Genomic DNA, 12,574 nt, shown 5'->3' with positions numbered 1-12,574 from the left:
ACACATGGGGATGCCGATCGACATGCTGCTGGAGCAGATGGGCTCTATGTTCTACTCCAGGCCCAACCGGCTGCAGGCAAGGCGACTCTTCGAGGGAAGGACGTGGCAACGAGGAGAGTCCTTCGCCGATTACCTCCACCAGAAGGTGATCCTGGCAACCCGCGTGTCCATAGAGGAGGAGGAGCTGATCGACTGCGTCATAGACGGGATACCCGATCCCGTCCTCCAAGACCAGGCCCGGCTGCAGCGGTTCCGGACGAAGACGGATCTACTGGAGGCATTCGGGAAGATCGCGATCCGGACGACGGCTACGAACGCAACGCCCAGGAGAGAAACTGCAGCGCCGGCACCCAGGCCCACCAACACAGCGAGCGCCACGCCGGGGCGATGCACCAACTGCGGCGATCGAGGACACCCCGCAGCGAGCTGCCCCGCCCAAAACCGAGGTCGTAAATGCTTCAATTGTAACGATTACGGCCACATTTCGCGCGAATGCCCTAAGAAACCGCCTGTGAAAGACGTCCTCGCCGTCGCGGCTTCCACCGGGAGTAAATGTCGCAAAGACATTCGCGTCAACGGACGCGCCGCGGTCGCCGTACTCGATACGGGTAGCGACGTGTCGCTGATTCGCGAGGATGTATACCGTGAAGTCGGGGCACCGCCGTTAACGCACGAAAAATTGTATTTACGCGGGGTAGGCGCGGAACGCTGCAGTACGTTGGGGAAATTCAGGGCCGAAATAGTCGTCGACGGGGAAATACGGGAGGCTACGCTGCGCGTCGTAGGAAATACCGTCCTAGAATACGGGGTGCTACTCGGCTTCGATTTCATCGGCACCGCGGAGTGGTCGGTGAAAAACGGCGTGATGACGTTGGTGTCACGGTCACCGGCCAGCGTCCCCGAAGTCTTGCACATACAACACGAACCTCCACGCGACACGATGGACGTTTCCCACGTCGATAACACGAAAATACGCGACGAGAACGAAACGCCTGACCATGATTACAGGCCAAACGCGATTCGGAAGGTCGGAGACACGACGCGGATCGCTATAAACGATAACGAGTCGGTTCATCAGCGGCCAAGAAGGCTCCCCTCTTCCGAACGAGACGAGGCCAATCGGCAGGACGACCGGCGATGGAAAAGGGCCACCGTGCACCACGAGGGGGACCTAGCCTCCGTGCAACGCACCCAGGCCGGACCAGGGTGGAAAGTGGTTGGGGAGTACCAGGGACCGCGCGAGATGACACGCGTTAGGCGAAGTAACCATCACCTGGTGACGACGAGAGCGGAAGAGGAGGAAGACATCTGAGGGCAGATATCGATGCAGGACGGCCGAGTGTGGGAATGATCGCATCAGCTGTGAAGGCCATCAGCTGATCGGGTCGTTGCCCTCGCGTCAAAAACAAGCGTCGCGCACCCGATCGTCGAATGCCGGACGTCTTTTGAAAAACGCGACGATACGGTCGGAACCACGGAAACGCAATAAACGACAGTTCGACGAAAACGCGATCAACGGTAGGATCTCGGGAAAAACGATTAACGATTACGATTACGATTTACGGCTTATGTTTAAAGGACCACGAATACGGATATGTTTTATTGTTCTTCTCACGCGATATTCTTGTAATTTTTCGACATTTCTATAAATAAAGGGCAGATACTTTTACCTATAAAAATCCTGTTCCTACAATAGCAATTGCGTTTAATAATAATGGTGTGTTTGTGCTAGATAGTAAGTTAAGAAATAAGACTGCGATGAACATTCAAGAAATTAGAGACACTAAGATAGAAATAAGTGATAGCGAAAGAAAAAACCTCAGGTGTTCAGATGAAAGGTCAAACGATAAATATAGTAAGATACTGTGGCATAGGAGATTAGGACACGTGTGCGATAAATACCTAGAATCTATGAAAAACAAAAACATTGTTAGAGATTTACAGTTTGTTTCAAAACCGATGGAGCTGTGTGAGTCATGCGTGATGGGTAAGTTAGTACAAAAGCCTCATAGATTAATAGAAAATAAATATACCCATCAACCGTTAGAACTAGTACATATAGATTTATGCGGACCAATGCCAGTAGGATCATTAAGCGGAAGTAAATATATAATGGTAATTGTGGATGATTTCTCGAAGTACGTGAGTGTGTATGTTTTGAAAAATAAAAATGAAGCATTCGAGTGCTTTGTGGACTATATGAATAGAGGTGAGAAGCAACTAGGAAAAGTATTAAAAAATGTAAGATCAGATAACGGGGGAGAATTTGTGAATGAGAATTTTATAAGATTATTTAAAAATAAAGGTATAGTTCACCAAAGAACAGTACCATACAATCCACAAAGCAACGGAGTAGCTGAGAGAATGAACAGATCCTTGTTAGAGAAAATGCGTGCAATGTTGATAGATGCAAAGCTACCGAGCAAATTTTGGGCCGAAGCAGCAATGACGGCAGCTTGGTTAAAGAACCTAACGCCAACAAAGGACACAGGTGACAAAACGCCAATAGAAAAGTGGAACAATATTAAACCTACTATATCATACTTGAAAGTGTTTGGGTGTATGGCATATTATTATATTCCAAAGAATTTTAGAAATAAACTTCAACCAAAAGCAGCCAAAGGAATATTTATCGGATACTCCAAAGAAAGTAGAGCGTATAGACTGTATGATCCTAAGAGTGGGAAAATAAATACTGTAAGGACAGCAAAGTTTGATGAATCCATGAGAGGATCTACCCTTCTGGAAATGAAAGAAATGTATAATGGAAATTTAGATAACCTAAAATATACTACGTTAGGGTCAAGACAGCATGGAGATAGAGGAGAAATATTTGAAATAGACTACTCACGAGACGAAGAAAGAAGAGAAGAACAGAATGAAACAGAAAATAGAGAAGAACAAGATCCAACAGAAAATAGAGAAGAACAGGATCCAATAGAAAACAGAGAAGAACAAGTCCAAATAGAAAATAGAGAAATGCAAGGACGTCAAAAAACCAAATATACCAAGGGGGAGACGAAAAGCAGACGAAATAAGAGAAGAACATAATAGACAGTGCAGAGAGGCAGAAGAAGAACTGAAAAGACAAGGAGTGAGGAGATCAAAGAGAATAGAAGAAAAGAGAGAACAGGTAAACAATGTTATGAAACACGAAGACCAGATACACATGAAGATACCAGAAAACTATAAAGAAGCTATGGGGGTACCAGAAGCTGGTGAATGGTTAAAGGCCATGGAAAAGGAATTAGAATCTATGAAGGAACACCAGGTATGGGAATTGATGCCGAGAAAAAGGGAAATGAAAGTAGTGAAAAGCAGATGGGTGTATACTGCGAAGAAAGATATAAACAATTCACCAAAATGTAAAGCTAGGCTGGTAGCTATAGGGTGTCAGCAAAGACAAGGAGTTAATTTCATGGAATCATTTGCACCGGTAATCAAGGTATCAACAGTGAGGATCATGCTTGCGATAGCCTGTATACGCAATCTAAAAATCAAACAGTACGACGTGAAGTCTGCGTACCTGAATGGAACACTGAAGGAAAGGGTGTTGATGGAACAACCTCCAGGATTTCATAATGGAAAAGATGAAGTGTGTCTACTTAAGAAAAGCATTTATGGACTGCCTCAGTCAGGTCATTATTGGAACAATAGATTAAATGAAATAATGGAGTCTACTGGATTAGAACGTATGAAAGAGGATCCTTGCGTGTATGTATATAATAAAGAAGGAGAGTTTCTGATGATTGGTGTGTACGTAGATGATTTTCTAGTCATAGGATCTACGAATGATATTATAGATAGGATAATAAACAGAATTAGGACAGATCTCAAAATAACTGAAATAGTAGATAAGTGTTTTTTAAATATTGATATAATAGAGACGCAGGATGGATTAGAACTATCTCAGGGAAATTATATAGAGAAGATAATAGACAGATACGGAATGGAAGACTGTAATTTTGCTAAAACGCCACTAGATCCACAACAGGATTTGGATAATGCTATGGATTCACCTGAAATAGAGAAAGAAATATATCAAGAAATGATAGGGTCTTTGATGTACCTAGGCGTAGCTACGCGACCAGACATATCATATAGCATAAGTAAATTATCACAATACTGTAATAATCCGCGTCAAATTCACTTAGCAGCAGTGAAACGTGTTTATAGATACCTACGAAAAACTGTTGGATATAGACTCAGATATGATAACACATGTGATATATTAAGTATAAGCACGGATGCGAGTTGGAATTCAAGCGCGGATGCTAAAACATTCGGTGGTTATGTAACCAAAATAAGGAACAATGTATTTAGTTGGAGAAGCAAAAAGCAGGATTTGGTAGCCCTCTCAACGTGTGAGGCGGAGCTTATGGCAATATGCGATGGTAATTTGGAACTAAAATGGATCCAAGGCTTATTAGCAGGTATAGGTGCAGGAATAGGAGATAAACCACCGATAGAAATTAAAACAGACAGTAGAGCCGCAATTGGTTGGATACACAAAGATAGAGTAACGAACAGAACAAAGCATATAAACAGGAAATACTATTGTATCAAGGATGATGTAAAGAGTGGATTTGTAAAACTGGTACATGTTGCGTCCGAGAACATGGAGGCAGATTTATTTACAAAGGCGTTGACAGATGTTAAAATGCGAAGGAACATAGAGCGATTGAATTTATACGATGCCAGAGCGTCGAGTCCCAGAGGGGGATATGATAGGAGCGAGGTACGCTCCTGAAGGGACTCGCACGAAACGTGCCATGCGCGACGGCGCGTGCGCAGCGCTGTGTTCACAGTGTTCAGTGTATGTTTGAGATGAACGCCACGAGTCTCACGTGTAAAGCACACGGTTAGATATAATGTTAAATATGTTAATAGTTCCTATAGTGTACATAGTTAAATAAACATTAGGTTAAGTTAAAACCTTCTTGATATTTTGATATCCACGCCCAATATATCCTATCCTCTATCCTATCCTATCCTCAATCCTATCCTATCCTCTATCCTTTACTATCCTGTATGCTATCCTATCCTCTATCCAATCCTATCCTCTATCCTATCCTATGAGCTATCCAATCCTATCCTCAATCCTATCCTATACTCAATTCTATCCTATCCTCTATAAAATCCTATCCTCTATCCTATCCTATCCTCCGTCCTATATCCTACACTCTATCCTATCCTCTATCCTATGCTATCCTCTATCCTATCCTATCCTCTATCCTATCGTATCCTCTATCCTATCCTATCCTATCCTCTATCCTATCCTATCCTTTATCCTATCCTATCCTCTATCCTATCCTATCCTCTATCCTATCCTATCCTCTATCATATCCTATCCTCTGTCATATCCTATCCTTTATCCTATCCTATACTCTATCCTATCCAATCCGCCATCCTATCCTCTATCGTATCCTATCCTGTATCCTATCCTATCCTCTATCCTATCCTATCCTCTATCCTATCCTATCCTCTATCCTATCCTATCCTCTATCCTATCCTATCCTCTATCGTATCCTATCCTGTATCCTATCCTATCCTCTATCCTATCCTATCCTATCCTATCCTCTATCCTATCCTATCCTCTATCCTATCCTATCCTCTATCATATCCTATCCTCTGTCCTATCCTATCCTCTATCCTATCCTATCCTCTATCCTATCCTATCCTCTATCCTATCCTATCCTCTATCCTTTCCTATCCTCTATCCTATCCTATCCTCTATCCTATCCTATCCTCTATCCTATCGTATCCTCTATCCTATCCTATCCTATCCTCTATCCTATCCTATCCTTTATGCTATCCTATCCTCTATCCTATCCTATCCTCTATCCTATCCTATCCTCTATCATATCCTATCCTCTGTCCTATCCTATCCTCTATCCTATCCTATACTCTATCCTATCCAATCCGCCATCCTATCCTCTATCGTATCCTATCCTGTATCCTATCCTATCCTCTATCCTATCCTATCCTATCCTATCCTCTATCCTATCCTATCCTCTATTCTATCCTATCCTCTATCATATCCTATCCTCTGTCCTATCCTATCCTCTATTCTATCCTATACTCTATCCTATCCAATCCGCCATCCTATCCTCTATCCTATCCTATCCTCTATCCTATCCTATCCTCTATCCTATCCTATCCTCTATCCTATCCTATCCTCTATCCTATCCTATCCTATCCTCTATCCTATCCTATACTCTATCCTATCGTATCCTCTATAATATCGTGTCCTCTAACCTATCCTATCCTCTTTCCTATCCTATCCGCTATCCTATCCTATCCTCTATCCTATAATATCCTCTATCCTATCCTATCCTCAATGCTATCCTATCCTGTATCCTGTCCTATCCTCTATCCTATCATATCCTCTATCCTATCCTATCCTCTATGCCATCGTATCCTCTATCCTATCCTATCCACTATCCTATCCTATCCTCAATGCTATCCTATCCTGTATCCTGTCCTATCCTCTATCCTATCATATCCTCTATCCTATCCTATCCTCTATGCCATCGTATCCTCTATAATATCCTACCCTCTATCCTATCCTATCCTGCATCATATCCTATCCTCTATACTCTATCCTCTATCCTACCCTATCCGCTATCCTATCCTATCCTCTGTCCTATCCTATCCTCTATCCTATCCTATCGTCTATCCTATAATATCCTCTATCATATCCAATCTTCTATCCTATCCTCCATCCTACCGTCTATCCTATCCTATCCTCAATCCTACCCTATCCTCTATCGTATTCTATCCTCTATCCTATCCTATCCTATATCCTATAATATCCTCTATCCTATCCTATCCTCTATCCTATCCCATCGTCTATAATATCGTATCCTCTATCATATTCTATTCTTTATCCAATAATATCATCTATCCAATAATATCATCTATCCTATCCTATCCTCTATCCTATCGTATCCTCTATCCTATCCTATCCTCTATCCTATCCTATCCTCCATCCTATCCTCTATCCTATCCTATCCTCTATCCTATCCTATCCTCCATCCTATCCTCTATCCTATCCTATCCTCTATCCTATCCTATCCTCTATCCTATCCTATCCTCTATCCTATCCTATCCTCTATCCTATCCTATCCTCTATCCTATCCTATCCTCTATCCTATAATATCCTCTATCCTATCCTGTACTCTACCCTATCCTTTCCTCTGTCGTATCCTATCCTCTATACTATCCTATCGTATCGTATCCTCTATCCTGTCCTATCCTAAATATTATCCTATCCTCTATCCTATCCCATCCTCTATCCTATCCTATCCTATCCTATCCTCTATACTATCCTCTATCCAATCTTATCCTCTATCCTATCCTATCCTCTATCCTATCCTATCCTCTATCCTGTCCTATCCTTCATCCTATCCTCTATCCTATCCTATCCTCTATCCTATCCTATCCTCTATCCTATCCTATCCTCTATCCTATCCTATCCTCTATCCTATCCTATCCTCTATCCTATCCTATCCTCTATCCTATCCTATCCTCTATCCTATCCTATCCTCTATCCTATCCTATCCTCTATCCTATCCTATCCTCTATCCTATCCTATCCTCTATCCTATCCTATCCTCTATCCTATCCTATCGTCTATCCTTTAATATCCTCTATCCTATCCAATCCTCTATCCTATCCCCCATCCTACCCTCTATCCTATCCTATCCTCAATCCTACCCTATCCTCTATCGTATTCTATCCTCTATCCTATCCTATCCTATATCCTATAATATCCTCTATCCTATCGTATCCTCTATACTATCCTATCCTATCCTATCCTCTATCCTATCCTATCCTCTATCCTATCCTATCGTCTATCCTTTAATATCCTCTATCCTATCCAATCCTCTATCCTATCCCCCATCCTACCCTCTATCCTATCCTATCCTCAATCCTACCCTATCCTCTATCGTATTCTATCCTCTATCCTATCCTATCCTATATCCTATAATATCCTCTATCCTATCGTATCCTCCATCCTATCCCATCCTCTATCGTACCCTATCCTCTATCGTACCCTATCCTCTATCCTATCCTATCCTCTATCCTATCCTATCCTCAATCCTATCCTATCCTCTATCCTTTACTATCCTCTATCCTATCCTGCCCTATCCTCTATCCTATCCTATCCTCTATCCTATCCTATCCTCTATCCTATCCTATCCTCTATCCTATCCTATCCTCTATCCTATCCTCTATCCTATCTTATCCTCTATCCTATCCCATCCTCTATCCTATCCTATCCTATCCTATCCTCTATCCTATCCTATCCTCTATCCTATCGTATCCTCTATAATATCCTATCCTCTATCCTATCGTATCCTCTATAATATCGTATCCTCTATCCTATCCTATCCTCTAACCTATCCTATCCTCTATCCTATCCCATCCTCTATCGTACCCTATCCTCTATCCTATCCTATCCTCTATCCTATCCTATCCTCAATCCTATCCTATCCTCTATCCTTTACTATCCTGTATGCTATCCTATCCTCTATCCAATCCTATCCTCTATCCTATCCTATGAGCTATTTAATCCTATCCTCAATCCTATCCTATCCTCAATTCTATCCTATCCTCTATAAAATCCTATCCTCTATCCTATCCTATCCTCTATCCTATCCTATCCTCTATCCTATGCTATCCTCTATCCTATCCTATCCTCTATGCTATCGTATCCTCTATCATATCCTATCATCCATCCTATCCTCTATCGTCTATCCTATCCTATCCTCTATCCTATCCTATCCTATCCGCTATCCTATCCTCTATCATATCCTATCATCCATCCTATCGTATCCTCTATCCTATCCTATCCTCCAACCTCTATCCTATACTCTATCCTATCTTCTATACTATGCTATCCTCTATCCTATCCTATCCTCTATCCTATCCTATCCTCTATCCTATCCTATCCTCTATCCTATCCTATCCTCTATCCTATCCTATCCTCTATCCTATCCTGTCCTATCCTCTATCCTATCCTATCCTCTATCCTATCCTATCCTCTATCCTATCCCATCCTCTATCCTATCCTATCCTCTATCCTATCCTATCCTCTATCCTATCCTATCCTCTATCCTATCCTATCCTCTATCCTATCCTATCCTCTATCCTATCCTATCCTCTATCCTATCCTATCCTCTATCCTATCCTATCCTCTATCCTATCCTATCCTCTATCCTATCCTATCCTCTATCCTATCCTATCCTCTATCCTATCCTATCCTATCCTCTATCCTATCCTATCCTCTATCCTATCCTATCCTATATCCTATACTATCCTCTATCCTATCCTGTCCTCTATCCTATCCTATCCTATCTAAGCTATCCTATCCTATCCTCTATTCTATCCTCTATCCTATCCCATTCTCTATCCTATCCTCTATCCCATCCTATCCTCTATCCTATCCTATCCTATATCCTATCCTCTATCCTATCCTATCCTCTATCCTATTCTCTATCCTATACTCTATCCTATCCTATCCTCTATCCTATCCTATCCTCTATCCTATCCTATCATCTATTCTATCCTATCCTCTATCCTATCCTATCCTCTATCCTGTCCTATCGTCCATTCTATCCTATCCTCTATCCTATCCTATCCTCTATTCTATCCTATCCTCTATCCTATCCTATCCTCTATCATATCCTATCGTCCATCCTACACTATCCTCTATCATATCGTATCCTCTATCCTATCCTCTAACCTATCCTCTATCCTATCCTCTATCCTATCCTATCCTCTATCCAATCCTATCCTCTATCCTATCCTATCCTCTATCATATCCTATTATCCATCGCATCCTCTATCGTCTATCCTATCCTATCCTCTATCCTATCCTATCCTCCATCCTACCCTATCCTCTATAATATCCTTCCCTCTATCCTATCCTATCCTGTATCATATCCTATCCTGTATACTCTATCCTCTGTCCTACCCTATCCTCTGTCCTATCCTATGCTCTATCCTATCCTATACTCTATCCTATCCAATCCGCCATCCTATCCTCTATCCTATCCTATCCTCTATCGTATATTATCCTATTCTATCCTCTATTCTATCCTATCCTCTATCCTATCCTATCCTCTATCCTATCCTATCCTCTATCCTATGCTATCCTCAATCCTACCCTATCCTCTATGCTATCGTATCCTCTATCATATCCTATCATCCATCCTATCCTCTATCGTCTATCCTATCCTATCCTCTATCCTATCCTATCCTATCCGCTATCCTATCCTCTATCATATCCTATCATCCATCCTATCGTATCCTCTATCCTATCCTATCCTCCATCCTCTATCCTATACTCTATCCTATCCTCTATACTATGCTATCCTCTATCCTATCCTATCCTCTATCCTATCCTATCCTCTATTCTATCCTCTATCCTATCCCATTCTCTATCCTATCCTCTATCCCATCCTATCCTCTATCCTATCCTATCCTATATCCTATCCTCTATCCTATCCTATCCTCTATCCTATCCTCTATCCTATCCTCTATCCTATCCTATCCTCTATCCTATCCTATCCTCTATCCTATCCTATCCTCTATCCTATCCTATCCTCTATCCTATCCTATCCTATCCTATCCTCTATCCTATCCTATCCTCTATCCTATCCTATCCTCTATCCTATCCTATCGTCTATCCTTTAATATCCTCTATCCTATCCAATCCTCTATCCTATCCCCCATCCTACCCTCTATCCTATCCCATCCTCTATCGTACCCTATCCTCTATCCTATCCTATCCTCTATCCTATCCTATCCTCAATCCTATCCTATCCTCTATCCTTTACTATCCTGTATGCTATCCTATCCTCTATCCAATCCTATCCTCTATCCTATCCTATGAGCTATTTAATCCTATCCTCAATCCTATCCTATCCTCAATTCTATCCTATCCTCTATAAAATCCTATCCTCTATCCTATCCTATCCTCCATCCTCTATCCTATACTCTATCCTATCCTCTATACTATGCTATCCTCTATCCTATCCTATCCTCTATCCTATCCTATCCTCTATTCTATCCTCTATCCTATCCCATTCTCTATCCTATCCTCTATCCCATCCTATCCTCTATCCTATCCTATCCTATATCCTATCCTCTATCCTATCCTATCCTCTATCCTATCCTCTATCCTATCCTCTATCCCATCCTATCCTCTATCCTATCCTATCCTCTATCCTATCCTATCCTCTATCCTATCCTATCCTCTATCCTATCCTATCCTATCCTATCCTCTATCCTATCCTATCCTCTATCCTATCCTATCGTCTATCCTTTAATATCCTCTATCCTATCCAATCCTCTATCCTATCCCCCATCCTACCCTCTATCCTATCCCATCCTCTATCGTACCCTATCCTCTATCCTATCCTATCCTCTATCCTATCCTATCCTCTATCCTATCCTATCCTCTATCCTATCCTATCCTCTATCCTATCCTGTCCTATCCTCTATCCTATCCTATCCTCTATCCTATCCTATCCTCTATCCTATCCCATCCTCTATCCTATCCTATCCTCTATCCTATCCTATCCTCTATCCTATCCTATCCTCTATCCTATCCTATCCTCTATCCTATCCTATCCTCTATCCTATCCTATCCTCTATCCTATCCTATCCTCTATCCTATCCTATCCTCTATCCTATCCTATCCTCTATCCTATCCTATCCACTATCCTATCATATCCTCTATCCTATCCTATCCTATCCTCTATCCTATCCTATCCTCTATCCTATCCTATCCTATATCCTATACTATCCTCTATCCTATCCTGTCCTCTATCCTATCCTATCCTATCTAAGCTATCCTATCCTATCCTCTATTCTATCCTCTATCCTATCCCATTCTCTATCCTATCCTCTATCCCATCCTATCCTCTATCCTATCCTATCCTATATCCTATCCTCTATCCTATCCTATCCTCTATCCTATTCTCTATCCTATCCTCTATCCTATCCTATCCTCTATCCTATCCTATCCTCTATCCTATCCTATCATCTATTCTATCCTATCCTCTATCCTATCCTATCCTCTATCCTGTCCTATCGTCCATTCTATCCTATCCTCTATCCTATCCTATCCTCTATTCTATCCTATCCTCTATCCTATCCTATCCTCTATCCTATCCTATCCTCTATCATATCCTATCGTCCATCCTACACTATCCTCTATCATATCGTATCCTCTATCCTATCCTCTATCCTATCCTCTATCCTATCCTCTATCCTATCCTATCCTCTATCCAATCCTATCCTCTATCCTATCCTATCCTCTATCATATCCTATTATCCATCGCATCCTCTATCGTCTATCCTATCCTATCCTCTATCCTATCCTATCCTCCATCCTACCCTATCCTCTATAATATCCTTCCCTCTATCCTATCCTATCCTGTATCATATCCTATCCTGTATACTCTATCCTCTGTCCTACCCTATCCTCTGTCCTATCCTATGCTCTATCCTATCCTATACTCTATCCTATCCAATCCGCCATCCTATCCTCTATCCTATCC

This window comes from Halictus rubicundus, unplaced genomic scaffold (assembly GCF_050948215.1).
Source record: "Halictus rubicundus isolate RS-2024b unplaced genomic scaffold, iyHalRubi1_principal scaffold0088, whole genome shotgun sequence".
NCBI lineage: Eukaryota > Metazoa > Arthropoda > Insecta > Hymenoptera > Halictidae > Halictus > Halictus rubicundus.
The sequence above is the reverse complement of the archived record's forward strand: the minus strand, read 5'-3'. Positions refer to the sequence as shown.